Source organism: Microcaecilia unicolor, chromosome 12 (assembly GCF_901765095.1).
Source record: "Microcaecilia unicolor chromosome 12, aMicUni1.1, whole genome shotgun sequence".
Lineage (NCBI taxonomy): Eukaryota > Metazoa > Chordata > Amphibia > Gymnophiona > Siphonopidae > Microcaecilia > Microcaecilia unicolor.
The window spans coordinates 52,249,620-52,272,114 of record NC_044042.1 but is presented as its reverse complement, the minus strand read 5'-3'; the positions used below and the strand labels follow the sequence as shown (position 1 = coordinate 52,272,114).

At 43.4% G+C, this 22,495-nt stretch overlaps 1 pseudogene; it reads right to left on the bottom strand.

The window, feature by feature from the left end:
- Positions 1-8,674: 8,674 nt before the first annotated feature.
- The window catches only part of LOC115481372, a 163,540-nt pseudogene continuing 149,719 nt past the window's right edge, over positions 8,675-22,495 (bottom strand).

The window sequence follows — 22,495 nt, the reverse complement described above, 5'->3', positions numbered from 1 at the left end:
CACACACTGAGGCCCTTTTTTACCATAGAGGGTAAAAAGTCTGAGAAAAGACATAGCAATGCAGTAAGATTGCTCTTACCACATGGCCCTGCTGGAGGGCAGCACTTACCACCACCCACTGAGGTGGCGGTAAGGGCTCCCACACTAACCTAGCAGCAACTGGGGCAGCAACACTGGGTAACCCCCTGCGGAAATATTTTTCAAATATTTCTGCTAGCGCCAGAAATGCCATTTGCTGGGGGGTGGAACTATCACTGGTGCCTGGGTTGGACCGGCGGTAGTTCCAGAATGGCAAGCAGTAAGCCCGCACTGGGTTTACCGCCGCTTAGTAAAAGGGCCCCTATAGCCATGGGTAAAAAATGGCCTGCATTAGATTTGGTACGTGAAATTGGTGCTCAGTAGGCCATTTTTTACCGCAGCAGGAAAAAGGCCTTTTTTTAAATGGGGCAGTAAATGGCCATGTGCTAATATTAAAATTAGTGCATGGCTATTTACTGCCTGAATCCTTACCACCACCTTTTTAGCAGGCGGTAAGGGCTCATGCGCTAATCCCATGGTAATCAGGCAGTGCGCGGCAATAGGGCTGCACGGTAGAAAATACAAAATTATTTTCTACTGCAGGAAATTGCAAGCACCATCTGCCGGAGTCCTGCACTACCCCAATGGTAGGGCCTATTTGGTACTCACTACTCACGCAGTAGCCCTACTGTGCCTTTGTAAAAGGGACCCAAAGATAGGGCAGCCTTAAAAAAAAAAATTTATATTTATTGAATTTTCTCAAAATATAACCAAGGAGTCAACATTTGTAAGGAAGCAGAGAAAAATCTCTAATCGGAGTCCAAATTACGGAAATAAAATTTAAAAAGCAAGCAAAATGTTATATAATAGAGTTTAAGACACCGTGGGGGAGAGAATCGATGGACAGTCTTTATATGGCCCATTTATGCAGTTAACCTGGCTGGTTAAGTGCTGAATATCAGCACTTAACCAGCCAAGTGATGACTCTGCCTCCGGAACATCCCCCAAAATAGCAGGTTTGCAATTCGGCGCTAACCAGTTAAGTACTGCTGAAAATGAACTGTTAGTCCTGAACAGGTGATTTAGGGCCCCTTTTACCAAGCTGCGGCAAATGGGGGCCTGTGCTGGCATCGGCGCATGTTTTTAACGCTCACCGAGTCCCCTCTTTTACTGCAGCTGGTATAAGGGTAGTCTTTCTTTTCTGCAGGAAATGGCCGCGCGGAAAGTAAAGCACTTGCTGCATAGCCATTTCGGGGGGGGGGGGGGGGGAGTCCGGGGTGGTAACTGGGCAGTGCTACGCACAGCCGGGTACACCCCGGTGCTACAAAAGTAAATATATTTTTGTAGCACTGGATATAACAGCGTGCTGGATGTGGGAAGTACTGCCAGGCTGCTGTAGCCCGGCAATACTTCCTGTTTAGCGATTGGTAGCCCTACATTTGGCTTACTGTCGCTTTGTAAATAGGCCCTTAAACAGCCTGGAACCATTTCTGGCTGGTTAAATCACACTGAATATTAACCCCAGTGTTTTTAGATTTTAGAACCCTGTTTACTAAGGTGTGCTAGCGTTTTTAGCACATGCTAAAAATTAGTGCGTAGTAACCTTGTAGATGCCCATAGGACTCTTATGGGCATTACACGGTTAGCGCTAACGTGCCTGTACCACGGCTTAATAAACAGGGCCCTTAATTTGTAATAAGAGTTTGCAATTACAACTTCAAGTTTTATATTAGAATTTGGTTTTCTATGTTAGCTTGATTACTTTTGTGCCTTATTCAGCCTAGCACCTCCAGCTGAGCTGTAACAAGGGACTTACCTGAACCTGGGGTAGGGTGATTTCTGCACAGAGAAGCAAAGCCTGGTTTGTCTCTCTCTCGCACACACACCCACGTTGTGAGCTCTGCTGCAGACAAGGAGCTACAAACTAAAGTGAGTTTGGGGTTCTTTATCTTCATTTCACTGTTTACATGTGTTTTTTTTCCTTTCAGATCTATGCTAAATCTATTTACTTGTTCTGCTGAGTTATTCTACAGTTTATTGGATTTCTAATTTAAAAAAAACTCAAAACAAAAAGAACACAATTTATTTATTTATACATACCTCTCTGCACTGCTTTTCCTTCTAGGAAAATAGACTATCCTTTTGATTCTGCACTGAGATCAGTAAACCCTTTCCATTGGCATATGTAGGAGATGGGCTCTCAGTCCAGATTAAAAGTCTATAAGGTTCAGAACAATTAAAAATCCACCTACCCCAGGATGAGGTTTTTCTATAGTCATCCTCAGCCAATTATCTCAGGTGGCTCACAGTTGCTCTAAAGGGGTCTTGTGCTGTGATATGCAAACATTATTAATATTCGTCAATAAAGTCACATTCAAGGGATCTTGCTGGTTGGTATCCCTATCATAGCACACCTGTTCACACTCATTCTAACCAATCATAGTAACATACATAGTAACATAGTAGATGATGGCAGAAAAAGACCTGCACGGTCCATCCAGTCTGTGCAACAAGATAAACTCATATGTGCTACTTTTTGTGTATACCCTACCTTGATTTGTACCTGTCCTCTTCAGGGCACAGACCGTATCAGTCTGCCCAGCACTATCCCCACCTCCCAACCACCAGTCCCGCCTCCCACCACCGGCTCTGGCACAGACCGTATAGGTCTGCTCAGCACTATCCCCGCCTCCCAACCACCAGCCCCGCCTCCCACCACCGGCTCTGCCACCCAATCTCGGCTAAGCTCCTGAGGATCCATTCCTTCTGAACAGGATTCCTTTATGTTTATCCCACGCATGTTTGAATTCCGTTACCGTTTTCATTTCCACCACCTTCCGTGGGAGGGCATTCCAAGCATCCACTACTCTCTCCGTGAAAAAATACTTACTGACATTTTTCTTGAGTCTGCCCCCCTTCAATCTCATTTCAATCAACACGATTTTCATTCAGTACAATAACTGTGGTGCCTTGGTCCTCAGGCAAATCATGTTTGCCCCATCTGTCTACACCTCTCTGCTATGCAGGGGGAGCTCACCAACTCAAAGCAGATCTCGCTGCAATTAAAGCAGCTTTCAGGACTACACAGCATCTAACCAATTTACCCTCACTGCCACAGAGAATGAAACAACCCAAAGATAGATGGACTAGAGTAGGCTCTTCTAGATTGTGACCTGTGACACAAAGGCACCCACCTTCCCAATTATTTCACCTGCAAATTTCTTTTGCGGCATTAGATCATTATGGGACTGGCCTAGTGCTTAGGGTGGTGGACTTTGGTCCTGAGGAACTGAGTTCGATTCCCACTTCAGGCACAGGCAGCTCCTTGTAACTCTGGGCAAGTCACTTAACCCTCCATTGCCCCATGTAAGCCGCATTGAGCCTGCCGTAAGTGGGAAAGCGCGGGGTACAAATGTAACAAAAAAATAAATGATGCTCAAGAAATTAGGGCTGAAGTGGAGCCAGAATCAAAGAAGCTAACTCAATGCTAAACACATCTCCAAAACACAGACAAAACAACTCACAACAGAAAAATCAAGTTAGAGGATAATTAGATCTAATTGGATCCAATCTTCTCAACTATCTAAGGAGTATCCAACTAATTAAGGACTAAACCCCCAATCACCCTATCTTACTACTGATACAAAGAAAGTACGTCCTACCTCGAAGAACATTCTCCAATTGAGTGGATTAAAAAAAAAGACATATTTTTTCCATTCAGACTCTAACTTGATTGCTTATATAATGTTTTAATTAGGATTGTGCATATGTGCTCCTAGATGTGGGCTAAAATTACCTATTTTTCCTTTCTAATAATCTATTGAGTGTATTACTTTTGTGATTGGTAGAGTTACTTTTGTTATTATGATATTTTTGTAAAAATCTTGACATTTTCAATTAAAAACAACATCAGAAAAACCTTGCTGCTAAGGGACTGCATCATCAGAGGTATTACATTTGGAACTCAGCCCATGGATTCCAATAAAATCAAAATTCTTCCAGATTCATAATCTAGCAGGGATACAAACTAAATACTGAGTGGGATCAGAGAAGAGAGTAAGAATTGTATAATTGATGTTGCAAGTCACCTGGGGACAAATGACCTGGTCAAAAATAACACACGTGTAGCGCACAGAGCTTTCCAGAACCTGGAGGAGGGGCTGAGTTCTTTGGTACAGACTGTAGCTTTACCTAAAGTACTGCCTGCCTAGGGAAAGGGTGAGGGAATATATAATACAGAGAACTTCAATAGGTGGCTCAAAACCTGGTGTCAACAAGATAGTTTTAGAAACATAGGAGGATGGGGCAATATATGGAGAACAAACAGCTATGTTTTCATGATGGGCTACAAGAGAATGCTTAGTGAAAATTTTAGACAATATATTTCAAGGCATTTAAACTAGAAGGTGGGGGTGGAAAGCAGTTGAGTTCAGAAAGTCATCCCAGCAAAGCAAAAGAGTGACAGCAGAGGTGATAAAATAGAATCAGCCATCTTAGCAACTTCCTTGTAAGCAACAAAGTAGAAAGGGGCACAAGGCAAAAAGACACACAGAAGATGAGAGATCAATAAAATATAGCTGGAAAGCAATGAACACAAATGTTCACACTCCATGAAACACAGTTCAGGACCTGCAAGACCTAATGTTAGAGGCAGATTTAGACATCGTTCCTATCACAGAAATATGGTTCAATGACTCCCATGAATGGGACTCAACCATACCAGGCTAAGATCTATTTAAGAAGGATAATGATGGCCAAAAACATGAAGGAGTAGCACTGTATGCGGGAAAACAATATTAGAGCAGCTGAAAATGCAGAGGGTCTGGGGAAAGGAGGAAGTGATATAGATTGTCTTGGAAAGAGAAGCTAGAACATGTATCTACAAGTGTCATCCTCAGACCTGCAACTCAAACAGAGAAGCTGGACAAAGATCTGGTCATAGTTATCTAAAAGCTGAGAATGAAAGGTGAGGTGCTGTTGCTGATAGATTGTAACCTGCCAAATGCTGACTAGAATGTCCCAACTGCAGAATCATAAAGAAGTCGTAAGACTGTGAATGCCTTGCAAAGTGCTCTGCTCAGAGACATGGTGACAAATCCCATAAGAGAAGGGGTGATGCTGGATCTAGTAAAATGAGGAAATAATTGAAGTGGAGGAGTGGCCTAGTGGTTTGGTCCTGGGGAACTGAGGAACTGAGTTCGATTCCCACTTCAGGCACAGGCAGCTCCTTGTGACTCTGGGCAAGTCACTTAACCCTCCATTGCCCCATGTAAGCCGCATTGAGCCTGCCATGAGTGGGAAAGCATGGGGTACAAATGTAACAAAAATAAAACAAAAAATAAGAAAGAGCTAGAGGATATAAGAAAAGTGGAAAGAAGTGGAAATCTATAGACATGGCAACAGCTCTCTATGGAACTGTTCTACTAAGCTGTGGTAGAGCTACACATGCGAAGCGCATGCCAAATCGACCCTACCGCTGGGGTAGAGCAGGCACCTGGAGGTAGTTCCTAAGCTGCCATGTGTAGTTTCCCGTGGTAGAAAAAAATTTTCTATTTTCTATCACGGTTCCCGGCTGTAATTGGCAACGCAGTCACGTTGCTGCATGCTGCCTGATTACCTCACGAGTAGCATGTGACCACTTACCACCTTCTAAACAGGTAGCAGTAAAGGCTCAGGCAGTAAATAGCCATGTGCTAATTTTAATATTAGCACATGGCCATTTACTGCCCCATTTAAAAAAAAAGGCCTTTTTCCTGCTGCGGTAAAAAAATGGCCTACTGAGCACCAATTTCACACACCAAAACTAGTGCAGGCCACTTTTTACCGTGGCTTAGTAAAAGGGCCCCTAGGTAAGGAAAATAAACAAAAACAAGAGAACCCAGAAACTGATAGGTTTGTCCAAACAAATGGCTGACAAAATAAAAGCAAAAAAAGATAGTGTTCATGAAATACAGAAAATAAGAAGAGGAACACAGAAATAATACTGAATAAAACTCAAAGAATCAAAGAGAGAAATCAGGCTGGCAAAAATACAGGCAGGAAAAACATGTGTAGAGATGTAAAGATAGGTGACAAGATTTATTTTCAGATATATTGGTGAAAAAAGAAGGCTGGAAATGGAATTGTAAGACTGAAAGATGCTGAGAACAGCTACTGTATGTGATGATGAAAAAGAAGATATGATAAACAAGTACTTCTGTTTGGTGCTTATGGAAGAAAATGCTAGAGAAGGACCTCAGATGGCTGACAAAGGTATATATGGGACTAGAGTGGATACTGCACCATTCATAGAAGAAAATGGTGGTGAAACCCATGAGAGAAAAACTGAATATGGCCAAAGCCTTTGGGCTGGATGAGATCCATCCCAGGACACTGAAGGAGTTTAGGGAGGTTCTGGCTGATCCTCGTAAAGATTTGCTTAATACAGGGCTTTTTTTGAGGGGGTACTTGGGGGTACTGAGTACCAGCACCTTTTCCACTGTCTGCTAAACTTGACCCATGGTTCTCATATTTTAATGAAAGAGCTCAGGTTCTACATACAAATTCTGCCTTGTCATAGATTCTATGAGTGGTTGCAGGGGTCCTGGCTATTGTAGGGTGGGTCCCTCAATGATCACTCCACCCCTGAAGGGTGGCCTGGCATTTGAGTACCGGCACCTTTTTTGCTAGACAAAATGCACTGGCTTAATATATCCTTGGAGAGAGGAAAGGCTCCTTGGGATTGTTGTCCCTCTTCACAAAAATGGTGACAGAGAAAAAGTGGGAAACTGCAGGCTAGTAAGCCTCACTTCAGTGGTTGTAAAAGTAATGGAGGCTCATCTGAAGGAAAGGATAGTGAACTTCCTGGAATCCAGCAAGATACAAAGATCTAAGGGAACATGGTTTTACTAAGGAAAATTGAGTCAAACAAATCTGACTGATTTCTTTGATTGGGTGACCAGACAAATGGCGAGGGCATGTGCTAGATGTGGTCTACATGGATTTCAGCAAAGCTTTTTACATGTAGCCTATCTCAAAGAAGGCTAATTCATACTCTCGACAGGCTGAAGTTAGGACTCAAAATGAAGAACTAAATTAGGAAACTGGTTGATTAACAGACAACAGAGGGTGGACACAATGTTTCCTCTAAGGAGTGGCCTGGTGTGTGCAATTTTTTTTGTGTGTGAGCAACAAGTTTTAAAAACAATTTTTGAGCGCCAGTATTAGGAATGCATTTCTGTATATAGCTTTATAAAACAGTTTTGTGAGCAACCATGTAAAATCTGTGAGCAACATTCCTAAAATGTATGAGCAATCGCTCGTGCTCCACTTAGAGGGAACATTGGGTGGAGGTAAATGGAATTTGCTCAAAGGAAAGAAAGGACAGTGATGGAGTGCCTCGATGATTGGTACTGGGGCCAATTTTATTCAATATATTTGTAAGCAACATTGCTGAAAGGTTAAAAGTTTCCCTTTTTGCGGATGACACAAAATTTGCAACAGAGTGGACACCTGTAGGGAATGGATAACAAGAGGAGCAATCCACAAAAATCAAATGAAATTTCTAATGTTTGTCAGTTAAAATTTAATACAAAGAAGTACAGAGTGATGCACTTAGAGTGTGGAAATCCACAGGAGCTGTATGCACTAGAAGGTGAGAGGCTGATATGCATGGACCAGGAAAGGGACGTTGTGGTGATAGTGTATGAAGATCTGATGCTGGTGAAATAATATGACATGGAGGTGGCCATAGCTAGAAGAATGCTAGGCTGCATAGAGCATGGCATATCCAGTAGGAGAAAGGAGGTGATAATGTCCCTGTATGAGTCGTTGGTGAGTCCCCACTTGGAGTATTTTGTTCAGTTTTGGAGGCTACATCTCATTAAAGTCATTAAAAAAAACTTGAAATGATTCAGAGGATGGAAGCAAAAATGGTATGGGGTTTGTGACAAAAGAGGTATGAGAAGATACTTGAAGACCAGACCTAAACATGTAAGAGAGATAGGGGAGATATGATACAGACATTCAAATACTTGAAAGGTATATACAAACAAATCTTTTCCAGAGACTGGAAAGCAGTAGAACTAATAGAGGACTGGAATTGAGGTTTTAGGGTGGTAGACTTAGGAGTAACATCAGGGAATGCTTTTAATGGAGAGGGTGGTGGATGCCTGGAATGCTCTCCTAGTGAAAGTAGTGGAGACAAAAAACAGTGATGGAATTCAAAAATGGATGGGATGAACACACAGGATCCCTAAACAGAAAGAGGAAGGAATCAAAACACAACTTAAATGGTCTCATGGCTGTTAATGTATTATGATGCTGTCAATCAAATACAAAATGGTAGATAGTCACTGCTTGATGCAATATTATTTTATTGTTGGGGGGAGTCTCATACTGTCACTTTTTTTTCTTTAGAATTATCTTTACTGGTGTAGTCCTACCCATTCTTCCATTCTTATACATATTTTACAAAAGGCTCTGCTCTCAGGGAGCTTTTTACAGAATACCTGGGAATTTCTTTACATCCTGACTTATGCATTCCCTTTCTAAGCTAGATGTAGTAAAGGCTACTCTCAAGCGAACTGGTAGGGTCTGTTGCAATTATGAATATAACACAATAAATAATTTAATTTTGATTCTTCAGGTTAAAGTAAGTAACATTCAATACAACCAAAACAGTTTTAGAACTTTATTTGAACAAATGCAGAACTCCTCAGTTTTCATCTATGTTGACAGTCTGCATCCCTTTGAAAGTGGTGACTGGTACATAGGTGACCAGTGTGTATAGCTTATTAGGTGAATCTTCATCCTCATTACGCTTTTTGGAGAGACGCACGCAGACGCGGTAGGGAACATTGCTTATTCCTTTGGCCCAAACAGCTTTGTTCAATCTGGTGTCAATTCACACATCTGGAGTCCCCATTTCTTTCATAGCAAATTTACAAATCTCTTTCAAAGCACGGGGTGCATGCTTCTTGAAGCCTACTCCATGGATTCGTTTGTGAACGTTGATGGTGTATTCCCTCATAACTACCTCTTTGATAGCAGATCGGCCCTTCTTCTTTCCTCCGCCTTTCTTTGCTGGAGCAATTTCCACAAATAAAATGTCAGAAAGCTGTCACTGGGAACTTATCATTCACACCTGCCACACAGGTGAAACCCTATATGAGACTGAGCATACTGAGGATGTGCTCTAGCTGATATCCGGTGCTATTTAATTGAAGATCCCTTGACAAAGCTTGAAAGCGAAACAGGCACCTGTTGGGTTGAGTGAACCTTGGGCACCTTGGATTTCTCAGATAAGTGACCACCTATAGCCTGCCATTGTCAGCATTTATCTAGCGATGTGTACGCAAGATAATATAAAATATTAATCAAGCTAAAAACATAGAAAATTGGCAAAATAAATAAAAATTTCTTTCAGTGCACATCAGTTGGAAGGGGTTTTTTGTCTGCGATTAAAACAGTAAGTCTAGGGTTTCACCCATGTGGCGGGTGTGTAATGATAAGTTCCCAGTGACAGTATGAGAGTCCCCCCCCCCCCCCAACAATAAAATAATATCGCATGAAGAGTGCATTCAAGCAGTGACTATCTACCATTTTGTATTTGATTGATATGTTATGATGGGCAGGATTAGTACTTAGCGTTTCCAGTAGTTTGGAAATAAGGCTGGTGCCAGGCAAATGGCAAAGATGGATCAGAAGTGGCTAGAGTGAGCTTTGATGGCAATTACAATAGCTGGAAAATAAGGCCAGTGCTGGGCAGACCTCTATGGACTGTATGAAGCTCAAAAATGGCAGAGACAGATCAAGTATGTGTATTTTATATCATACCACTTCAACAAAAAATAGGGGGGAAAGACCTCAGAAAGGAATGACCTGCTGCTGCAAACCTATGGTGATTAGACAATCCTTGTCTCATGCCTGTTTTCTGTAATCATTGGTCAAAACCCCCAACCAACCACAAAGGTTGGTAAAAATTGTTTGTGTCATTTAATTATTTTTTTTGAATGTTTTTTTTTTTATTTTTGCCTCATGCATCAGTTAGAAAAGGAAAAAAGAAAAAAAAAAAGAATAATCACTGTGTAACCAGCACAACTCACTGCCAAACATGCAAAAATCAATCAAGGTAAATAAAAATTCAGCTAAACTTAACTGGCTGAGCTTGACATATGTAGTTCTCCCAAATGACAACCGAGACCCAACGGACCTGTTTCACCAAAAGGCTTCTTCAGGGGACACCGGGTTCTCAATTCATGGATACTCTTTTAGGCTCAGCAGTGGCACTTAACGTGTGCACCATCTGTTGGAGCTCAATTACAGGAGTCTAGAAAAGGCCCTGCCAATATATGCTGAAACGCTCGCTCTTTGTGTTGTACCGTTGAGGTGTATTTTATATCATATGCATATCAAATGCTATGAGTGCAGGTGCTATAGAACTTAGTGAGGAGAAGATATCTTAACATTAAAGTTGAGTAAAATGTTGCTATTTAACAGTATTGTTGGATTGTGTAACTCAATGGGGAAGGGAACAGCATCTTAACATTGAAATAATAAAACCACTCTTTGGAATATTGGCGTGCTGTTGCGGTGTTGTATTCCAAGATTACATTATATATAATTGCCCATATAGGTTTGGCATGGTGCAAATTGCCAACTGTCTTGTTTGAAATACCATCATTTATTCATGAAGGAGTGTATCTTGCTCAGAGTGGTGGGTGCAGTTCTTGCTGCCTTGTTAAGCACACTGGATGGTCTGAGAAGGTCTTTATCTGCTGTAATTTACTATGTTACTATGTGGGTAACTAGTGGTTGAGAGGGGACTGTGCTTCTATAAAGGTGTCCACTTTAATAACAAAGGGAGGGTGAGAGAGATGCACCTCCTTCTATGGTTGCTAGACTACGAGGCAGTGATAAGAATAATTTGGCTATAAAGTCAAGGATGGACAGAGCAGCACTCGAATAGGAAATGCAAGCTGATGGTACAAAAACAAGCCTTGGATGCCTCCTGTCATAGCTTTCTCTCACTTCCTCCCAATGCTGCTGTGGTACTGTAAAAGTACAGCAAGAACCATCATACCAGGAAATGTGCCTTGCTACAGTCCAAACATGGCTGGTTAAGAGGAAAACATTTCATTCATACAAAATCTGGGATCCAGTACTTGACACAAGATACATCTCTGTTGCTGTGCTCCACTCCCAGATAAGGGCACAGTAGTAACAGATGGGTGAGCAAAGCACTTATCTTGTTAGCTGATGAATTGATCTGCCTCTCCTTTCATACTCCACAGCATTTAGCATTTGCCACTGGAGCTCACAGAGATGGAGATTGATCAGAATTTTTTTTTTTTGGCTTCTCTCCTACACTCCCCTTCCTGACTCTTAATTTAATAAGATGCTGATAGTGAATGAACAGCCTGTTGTCTTAAAAAAAAAATCAATTAAAAAAGTAAAATTTCATCTAGGTTAGAAAATGTCAAGCAAGTAGCCTAGTGGTTAGTGCAGTGGACTTTGATCCTGGGGAACTGAGTTCAATTCCCACTGCAGCTCCTTGTGACTCTGGGCAAGTCACTTAACCCTCCATTGCCCCTGGTACAAAATAAGTACCGGAATATATGTAAACCACTTTGAATGTAGTTGCAAAAACCTCAGAAAGGTGGTATATCAAGTCCCATTTCCCTCTCTCTGTCTTTACTTTCTCCCTTATATTGCAACCCCACCCCCTTCCTTGTTCAACTGCAATTTCACTGTGCATCAGGGGCATAGCCAGACTTCAGCGGGAGGGGGATCCAGAGCCCGAGGTGAGGGGGCACATTTTAGCCCTCCCCCCCACCATTGCCGACCTCCCGCCGCCAACTCTCTCGACCCCCCTCCCGCCGCCAACCCCGCCGCTGCCTACCTTTGCTGGCGGGGGACCCCAACCCCCGGCCAGCCGAGGTCCTTTTCTTCTAACAAAAGGCTTCCTTCTGTTTCTGACGTTGTACCTGCAGGACGTCATAAACAGAAGGAAGCCTTTTGCGAGAAGACGAGGACCTCGACTTGCAGGGGTTGGGGTCCCCCGCCAGCAAAGGCAGGTGATGGCGATAGCGGGTTGGCGGTGGGAGGGGGGGGGGGTCGGGCAGGTCGTCGGCAGGGGGGGGTCCTGGGCCAAATCTACGGGGGCCCAGGCCCCACGTAGCTATGCCACTGCTGTGCATAGATGCAAATATCTCTTATGCTTCTTAGGATATAATAAAAAGGGAAAAAAAATTCCTTTCTTCAGAAGTTGATCAACATTTTCATGTCACTGGATCTCCAGCTGTGAAAAACAGAGGCATTGCTTACTGTAGTAGAGTGTTCTCCTCAACCCCCCCCCCCCCCCAACCCATGTCCTGCAGAACTATCTGGTGGTTTGGCAGCTGGTAGACTTAGGTTAAGTTCTCAGGCCTGGTTTCTGCTCTTTTTTACCAAACTGGGCTGTGGATGCTGTGACAGCAGCTCTCATGGTCCCTGATGAGAGAAGGCTATCAAAACAAGTTATTTATTTCACATGCTTGATATACCGCATAGGGCCTAGCCAAGGCTTCAATGTGGTTTACAAAAACAAATTTAAAAACTAAGGCATAGAAGAAAGGAGAAATGGAAAACAGAAAAAGAAAAAAATAAGAAAAATGGAGGAGGGACACCGTGGAGTGAGAAGGGGGAGGGGAGGAGACAGAGAGAGGGAGGAAATCAGAAAAATCAGGCAAAAGGGAAAGGTTATGAAAGAAGGTCAAATGCAGTTCTAGTAATGCTATAGAAGTGATTTATTTATTTGTTACATTTGTATCCCACATTTTTCCACCTATTTGCAGGCTCAATGTGGCTTACATAGTATCGTAAGGCATTTGCCAAGACTGGTAGAGAAACAAATACAAGGTGATATTGTGATCGAATAAGGTCCCTTTGATAAGTAGTAGTAATAGTTTTTAGTGCCAGTAAGAAAGATGCAATGGTGGGTTGATTTCATATCTGATGTGGGAGCTCATTCCACTTTAGGACCTAAAGCAGAATCTCGAGCACTAGTGAGATGGATAATAGAGGGTGGTGGAAAGGAAAAATGATTATTACCAGCCAATCTAAGACAATGTAAAGGAAAGTAGGGAATAAGATACCTGTTCAGATAGAGAGGGGCAGATTTATATACCAACACCTGGAGGAAATTCTATAGAGGAGCAGCTATATTCATACTTAAGTGCCCAGAGGGCACCTATGTGGAGCCTATTCTGTAATGGAAAGTAGGAGCCTAATTTCCTTTATACCAGGGGTTCTCAACCCAGTCCTCAGGATACACCTAGCCAGTCAGATTTTCAAGATATGCATAATGAATATACATGAGATAGATTTGCAAAGAATGGATGTAGTGCATGCAAATTTAACTCATGCATATTCATTGACTGGCAAGGTGCGTCCCGAGGACTGGGTTGAGAACCCCTGCTTTATACTGTAAAATTTTAAAGGAACTTCTACAAAGCTGCAGTAAGCACTAATGCATTCTTACCACAGCAAAAATCGTGTACCACAGGATGTGCTGAATTGTCCTGTGGTAATTTTGAGATGTGCACTCACTACCCATGCGCTAAAAATTTTTTTATTTCACGGTGAGGATATGTCTGGGGATGAAGAGTAGACATGTTCTGCACTAATTGGTTAGCACAGTTACACTGCCATGTGCTAACTAGTGGAGTTCCTAGGTTGGCTGCCACCAGGGGCGGAGTGCCGCTACGCACCCACCTGGCACATCACTCCCCAGTGCATCACCTCCATCCCCTGGCGCATCACCTCCAGGAAGCTCCACCCCCCAGCGCATCACCTCCTGGGGGTACAGGGAGCAGTCAGGCGGCTGTCAGCTCCACCAGTTCCCTGTCCCGGAACAGGAAGTTCCCCAGCTGCAAAGGTCTAAACTACAAACTAATGCATGCGTCAACCTTTTCCTACTTGAGCACACAATTCTGGAACGTGCTGCCATGCAATTTAAAAACGATCTACGAACTAACTAACTTCTGCAAACTACTGAAGACACATCTCTTTAACAAGGCATACCACAAAGATCAACAAATGTGAACTCCAACACACATATCCAGAATTGCCTTACGATATTTACTTGACACACTACTATCATGTTACCCAAGATCCTTATGTAATACTAAATGTCTATTTTCTTATGTATTTCCACTATTCATGATGTAATGTAAGCCACATTGAGCCTGCAAAGAGGTGGGAAAATGTGGGATACAAATGCAATAAATAAATAAATAACATCAGAGGGAGCAGAGAATTGGCAGAGCCAGCAGCCACATGGCTGCTCCCTGCACCCCCTTGCAGTGTGCGCCTGGGGTGGACGGCCCCCATCGCCCTGCTCTTGGTACGCTACTGTCACTAACCCATTAGCACATGATTAGTGCGTTAGCCCTTATCGCCTACAAAATGTCATCAATAGTGTGCACCATTGTGCTTTTCACCTTCGAATTTCAGGCCCTATTTTGGTATCACCTACAAATGCACTCAGTCTGCAGCCCCTCATTACCTCTCCACCCTCATCTCCCCCTACGTTCCCGCCCGAAACCTCCGCTCACAGGACAAATCCCTCCTCTCAGTACCCTTCTCCACCACCGCCAACTCCAGGCTCCGCCCATTCTGCCTCGCCTCACCCTATGCATGGAATCAACTTCCTGAGCCCCTACGCCTAGCCCTCTCCCTACCCATCTTCAAATCCTTGCTCAAAGCCCACCTCTTCAATGTTGCCTTTGGCACCTAACCTTTATACCTTTCAGGAAATCTAGACTGCCCCAATTTGACTGCCCCTACTTGACTGACTGTACACTTGTCCATTAGATTGTAAGCTCTTTGAGCAGGGACTGTCCTTCTATGTTAACTTGTACAGCGCTGCGTAACCCTAGTAGCGCTTTAGAAATGTTAAATAGTAGTAGTAGTTTTATAGAACAGCACTTAGCGCTCAATTCTTTTGGTGTCAAATTTTCTTTGCCATTTATTGAATTCCTTCCTATTTGCAAAGATGGTACATTCTTTTGGGAAGAATGTACACTCTTTCCAAGTAGTGCATGCATGTACAATGGTTTGCACGTCTGCTCTACTGGAAAAGAGGGTTCCCTCGTTCTGAAAGCTCTTTGTAAATAATACAAACTCTTCACAGATAGTGTGCATTCTTTGCAAAATGTGTGACTCTTTCAGAAGAGTACGCACATTTAACAACACACAAAAAAGTAAGCCTCCACATAGATGTTTCTACCACCCACCTAATTCTGACCATTTTTAGAGGCAGTTACTTTTAAATGCAGAGGGGGACGACAGTTTTCAGCAGGGTAAACAGCTGTTATTCACAGGGAAAGCTTTAAAAATTATTCTCTTCACTTATTTGTGATAGGATGTTTAGATTATTTATGGTTTTGAAAGACCATGAAAGCTACTTTGTCTTGGCAAATTTATGGGATTAAGGATGGGAGCCTAAGAGTTTATAAATTGTTATGAAGTGTGAGTTGATGGAGGTGCATAGGAAATTGATGAGAGTGGGGATGGGAGGCAAGCAGCGGTGTGTGTAATGAGGATTATTGTGTTGTGAATTGTTTATGTGTATTGTATGAAATCACCACTTCCACACAATTATAAGATGCTGGGTCTATACCATCCATTTTTTCAATGTGCATCGTTATAAACTGTCTGTCCCCATTGAATGTGGCAGCAAATGAATGTGCTGTCCTGCACATATTACAGAAGAGGCTCTATACTGGCAGATCCATTTTTAAAATACCTCTGCTGATTGCAGGGAGCTCTGAAAGCAAAACAAAGGTTTAATTGAACCATTCTTTCTTTTCTGGGGGTACCTCAAAGAGGCTGCTTAAATGTATATGCTTAGATTAAATCTGTGAGAGCTTTTAAATAGTTAGGGTTTTGAAACTATATCATTTATCATGTACAGTACTGTGTACATGTCCAAGGATGCAGAGTAAATACTTGTAAAGCTCCCAGCCACGGAGGAGCGTGATAGGGCTCCCTCACAGCCTGTGTCCTGCCCTACTCGATCTCTGCACTTTTACAGTCTGGAAGTTTTCTTTTTACCCTCCGTGTTTTGGGATTTGGAATTCCACGGGGTCCTTTGCAATCCACCGGATCACAGGGAGAGCTATATTGTAATCCACAGCCAGGGCTATCTCGCTCAACCTCTTCGCTTTTACAGACTGGAGGTTTCCCTCTTAGCTGCCCCCTGCTTGGGACTAAGACTCCTATGTGGGTATGGCCCCTCAGTGCGTCCCGGATTCCACCACCATTTCCCCCACTCAGCTCCAAACTCCCTCTGAAACAATCTCTCTCTCCCTTCCCCTTTCCTACAGAAGGGAAGGAGAGTCTCTGTGTGCTCCATTCCCCCCCCCCCCCCTTTTCTCTCAGGTTCCTTCAACTTTCCTGAATAGGAAGAGAGTCAGCATTGCAGCAGAAACCCCAATTTAAACAGTTCACTTTTATCACAGCACAAACCCCAATTTAAACAGTTCACTTTTCTGCTTCAACCTTTTCCCCCTTGTCCACCTATTACCCAGCCAAGGGAATGTAAGGGTCCCACCCTTTCATTGTCAGCACCAACTCCTGACAACCTCCCACTTGACCCAGGTTAAAACATACGTTCCTTAATCCCACCTCTGATGCAGGCACCTTTTGCCTCCGTGCATCAAGCCAGATAACCAGGCTGCCATCTGCCCTCTTAACTCTCTACCTTTTGCTTGGGCAAGAGCTGAGACATCCATGGGTTCCTCTTCCAGGTTCTCCTCTCTCTCTCTTTCTCCCCATCATCCCCTGATTGCCAATCCATGGGTTCTTCTACCTTGCCCCTCCCAGCTGCTCTTCATTCCCTTGACTGAAGTTACTCAGAGTCTCCTCCTTCCCCTTAGCCTTCTAGGACTGGTAGTGTGAATAATTCTTACTTGCTCTACTCGGTGTCTCCCTCAGGACCTGCTGGGAATTGTAGTCCCTGGCTCTACTTTGTATTTCTCTCAGGAGCTGCTGGGAATTGTAGTCCCTGGCTCTACTCTGTGTCTCCCTCAGGGGCTGCTGGGAATTGTAGTCTTTGGCTCTCACTATTTCCTCTGAGGAAGGTGATCAGCTGCTTTCCCTAAAAGATGCTGGATCCTTGGGGACTGGAATCTATGGCGACCACCCCTACGGGAGGACTCAGGCCAACCCAAAGGAGCTCTACTCTCCCCTTTCCTAGCAATTTCCCACTCCATGTCCTCGTACTCTTCACATACTGCATTAACATTTAGAATGGCAAGTGAATCTTATAATGAAGGATACATATTTTAAAAGGGTTTGCTTCATCAGTGAGGGTTCATTCCTCTGAAACCTGTTCTGAAACCTCTTTGATTGCCATTAGAAAGGGGTTTATCAAGATAAAACAACAGCCTTAGGGGGGAATTCTATATATGGCACCTTAAAAATTGGCGTTGAAAAACCACACGGTTAGCATGATTCTACAAACTACGCTTATAGTTATACGTAGTTTATAGAATATGCTCATGTGCCATTTTTGTGACTAAAATTTAGGTGCACCCATTTAGGCCACCTAAAACCAGGCCTAAATACCTGTGCCTAAGTTAGGCACAGATTGAGCGTATTCTATAATAGTGCACATAGTTTTTTTAAACACCGACAACCTGCCCATTCCACACCCATGACCATGTCCCCTTTTTGACTGCACGCATTAGAATTTACACACACTGCACTATAAAGTACGCCAAGAAAGTTGTGCATGTTAATTCTAATTAAAGCCAGTTAGTGCTGCTAACAGGTTGTTAAGTAACTATTATTGGCGCTGATTAGCTTGTTAATCAATTAAGTTGTGCATGCAATTTGACCATACGGCCAAATTAGCATGCACAACTTAAGGCACCATATATAGAATTTGGGGGTTACTGAAGAATTAGCTTTATGAAGAGGCTGTGTGTCACTAGAGATAACAGAAATGCAGTCACATATTAGACACCTCCGCTGTGTTTGGTTTGCTTGTGAGACTGTGTGGGTTCCTGTTCTTCTGTTTATATTTCCACGTCACTCAAACATAAACATATTCAACTGCCATTTGGTGCAAGAGAATTGAGCTCTGGCAAAAGACTTATTTTCTTGTTCATAATCAATTCATATTAGGAAAAACAGATTAGAAACCAAATGATATGGGTCATCCATTACTTCTGGAACACAGCAATTAAGCACACTACAGGTTGACCTCTGATGTTCTGATTAATAACCATGAAGTATAGGGAAGGCTGGTTCAGGGATTGAGAATAGTTGATAAGGAGTCTGTGCTGCAAGGAACACGTGAAATGTTAGTCTAAATTCAGTTCTCATGCAGTCATTCCATGAAACACATCTTTACAGCCAAAAGCCGTAGCTCAAATTCTCAAGAGAGTGAAACTGTGTTACCCTTTCTGGATGATCCCTCCTGAGCAAGGCGGAGGTACATCAAGATGATGGATGATTGCCTGCTGTTTCCTTCCATGTATTTGCACATGAATAAATGCCACTCTCATAAGTGTCAAATGCATCAATGCAAAAACAACCCCGCCCCCCCCCCAAAAAAAAAAAAAAACCCTCAGTGGAATATAGATATGGATTATTGATCCCTGAGTTTAAGATGGTGACCAAGACCCTGAATGAAGGTGAACAAAATGGAATATTAATCCTTAATCCCTGAGAATAGAAAGGTGCCTGAGACTTGAGATGGATAATTGATACCTGGAATTAAGTGGGAGCCTGAGACGATGGGATGGCGTATTAATCTCTGAGACAAAGATACTCTGCTTTCTCTTTCATGGTTGCATGTGCATAATTTAGCAAACAAAGGCTTCATAAACTTTATTGGATTCTGAGTGGAAGTGAGAGCCCTCTATTTACCAGCGCACACACTGCACAGCAATGCTTCAGCCTTTTTTCTTTCTCATTTTAATGAGTAGAAATTCCCCGCACACTGCATTAGTGCTCAACGTAATGATGCAAACCAGTCTTTCCATTTATCATCATCATCATTCCAGTCAAACAAAACCCTAATAACAGGACAAAAAATACCTATTAGGAGTCTTATTTGTGCAGTGACTCTGAAGTGAGTAGAATTCATTAAGAATCTGGGAGTGTGTTACTGGAGGCAATGGACAGTCACAAAGCTGATTTGCTAACTAAGCACCAGGCTCTTTCTAGTGGAATAGAGTTTCAGATTTAGTCCCTGCAGGCAGGAACTTTAAGTATCAGGAAGTTACAGTGCCACACTAACCTATGGCTCTTAATTTGGCTCCAGAGACCTGATTGAGAACTTGCCTTGTGCCACTCAAGTTAGGATTTCCATTTAACTCCAGGCCACTGGAGACCAGTTGAGTTAGTCCTGTTTTTAAATTCTCTGCTTGTTACCTATGTTGACGTCTCCTGCTTTTAAGGGAAACTGGAAGTACACAATCCCAGTGGCAGAACATCAGGACTGACTCATACTGTGATACATTTATCGAAGAGCATTGCCCTCCAATATAAGCCAATGGCATCCACCAGCAGAGTGTAAATATTAAGGAGGTAAATGGGCCCTGATGGCACACAGTGAAAGTTTATTCTATATCAGTACCTGGACACCCAGATGCCATTGTCAGAAGCATAGCTAGGTTGTGATGCAGGGGGGGGAGCAGAGAGCAGACTGCTAGGTACACGCGAATGGACTGCGTAGACGTGACAGTACATGAAAAATAGGTGCCGGTGCTGGCCAAGTCTGTTTGGGGGAGTGGTCATTCCTCTGATGCCCCCCTAGCTATGCCACTGACCACTATAAAATGCTAGTGTAACCAGGAGGGGCATAATCGAAAGATATGCCAAGTTTTGTTGAGGGCATCATCGCAAAACATCCCGATGGAGAGACGGGGAAACCCGTATTATCAAAACAGGATGGACGTCCATTTTTCATTTCGATAATATGGTAGGGGATGCCCAAATCTTGAAATTTTGCCGTCCCTGCGACGGAAAGCAGTTGGGGACGTCCAAAATTGGATTTCGATTATACTGATTTGGACGACCCTGGGAGAAGGAAGCCCATCTTCTGATTTGTGTCGAAAGATGGGCGTCCTTCTCTTTCGAAAATGAGCCTGCAGGTATTACAGACCTAATGAAACTGTGAGTGCCTACATGTGGCAAACTACATAGCCTACACTATTCTGTAAGTGATGTGTGTAAGTGGAAGCACCTTCCATGCCTGCCCATGCTCAGCCCATGTAGCATAGTAAATGACAGCAGATAGACCTGTACGGTCCATCTAGTCTGTCCAACAAGACAAACTCATTATACATGGTATGTGGTTTTGCTTCCCATTTACCGATGTTGCCACCCAATCTCCGCTAAGATTCCGTGGATCCATTCCTTCTAAACAGGATTCCTTTGTGTTTATCCCACGCATGTTTGAATTCCATTACCATTTTCATCTCCACCACCTCCCGCGGGAGGGCATTCCATGTATTCACCACCCTTTCCGTGAAAAAATACTTCCTGACATTACTCCTGAGTCTGCCCCCCTTCAACCTCAACTCACGTCCTCTAGTTCTACCACCTTCTCATCTCTGGAAAAGGTTTATTTGTGAATACCCCCTTTGCATTTATGTGCCATGCCACCTACATGCACCCTTACAGAATAGTGCTTGTTTTGCTGCAATCACGTGTGTAAATGTTCACTTACTCTTAAGTGGCACTGCAATGTGGGCACACAGTTACAGAAGTACCTCCTAAAGGTCCTGTAGCTCCAGGGTTAGCTAATTCTTTTGCAATTATTGAAACACCTTCCCACTTACACAGCATTATGTGCACGATGCTGTTAATTCTCTGAATGCACCCAAGCAATACAGCATTCTGTACCTGGAGTGACACATCTGGTTGTCATGTTGAAAAGTCTGTGATTGTAGTTAGAGATGGTTACGAGCAGGGAAAAGCTGTGGTCATCTTCTTACCTGAACTTTTAGCTATTTTACATGTACTGCAGCAAAAGGTCTGAGAGTTCTCGTGTCTTTCCAAGGTCAAAGTTGGGATGACCACAGGGGTTAATTTAACAGTCCATGGTAAATTTGGGGGCAGGAAGGACAGAAAAAAGATAAACATGAGGTTGTGCTAAAGAAGGTCCCTGCCCCTTGATTACAAAGCTCCTGCTGCCTCTCTCCACCCAATGGGGCAAAGAACATCTGCTACAGCTCTTGGAAGTATGGTGCCCCCGATAACTCCCCCCCCCCCCCCCCATGGCCCACAGGAGCAAAACATTTGGCCACAGTCTCTCCTATAGCTTCTACCCCCTCCTATGTAGAATCATCAGCTGGGTATTTCTAAACCCACTGACTCCTCAATTTCCACCACGCTTCTAACAGGTGATTTGTACACTGAACTGTATAGAACTGTTGCCTCTGATCTCCTACTGAAATGGATGGATGAGGAAGAGGTTATATCAGGCCTCATGTAAAATAAGAGACTGAAGGTGAGGTAATGAGAAGGGATGGAAGGGAGTAGTTTGACTATTTCATTGGGGAGGAGGGCAAGGGATAGAGAGTTCAGATTGGTGGTAGAATGTTCTCCCCCTACCTTCAAATAGGCATTGATTAGCCTACACTCTCCCTGCCGTTTCTTTTATTTTCACCTTTTCCTTCTGTTTCCCTTTATTCCCCTATACTCTTCCATTAGTCTTTCCCCCTCTTCACTTTCCAGACACATTCTTCCTCCCCACCTCTCATAATTTCATTTACCTCTTTCTCTCATCTCTTCCTCCACCCTCCCTCCTGCTTCTCTCCTCTACACCACCCTCTTCTCTTCCTTTGTTCTTTTCTGGCCATTATCACCATCATTCACCCCACCCTTTGCTCAGCAATTCTGCTCCTTCACCTCTCTCCTTCCTCACCCTGCCTCTCCTCTTGGTTTTTTTTTCCATCTCTTCCCTCCCTTTCTCTCACTCCTCACTCCTCTCCCCTCATATCTCTCCTGTTTCTCACTTTCCTCCTCCCCAGTACACACTCCTCCTCTACTCATCTTTCCCTTTCTCCTCCTGAAACACTCTTTTCACCTCCCCCCTCTCCAGTCCATACTCCTCTTTTCTCTTCTTTTCCCCCCTCCTTCTCCCTCCTGGCACATTCTCTCACCTCCCACTTCTCCTTCACCCTCCTCGAACTCTTCCACTGAGGCAGAACATAATTTTATTTGGAAGGACCATACAAACCAAACTCTGTCTCTGTCCCCTTGCCCTCTCCCTAGTGCTGATGATGTATTGGACAAAAAATTGGTAGGGCCATAGTTCCTGTTACCCACCCATTCCTGCAGCCTAAGCTCTCCCCCTGCCTTTCCCTCCCCCACCTACCTGACACTGAAAATCCAGGGAGAGTGCCACAACACTATCCAGTTAGTGCTGGAAATGTCTGGGAACAAAGTCAGGGTGGAGCTGGGCACTCAAGATTATACCATACCAGCGCTAAAT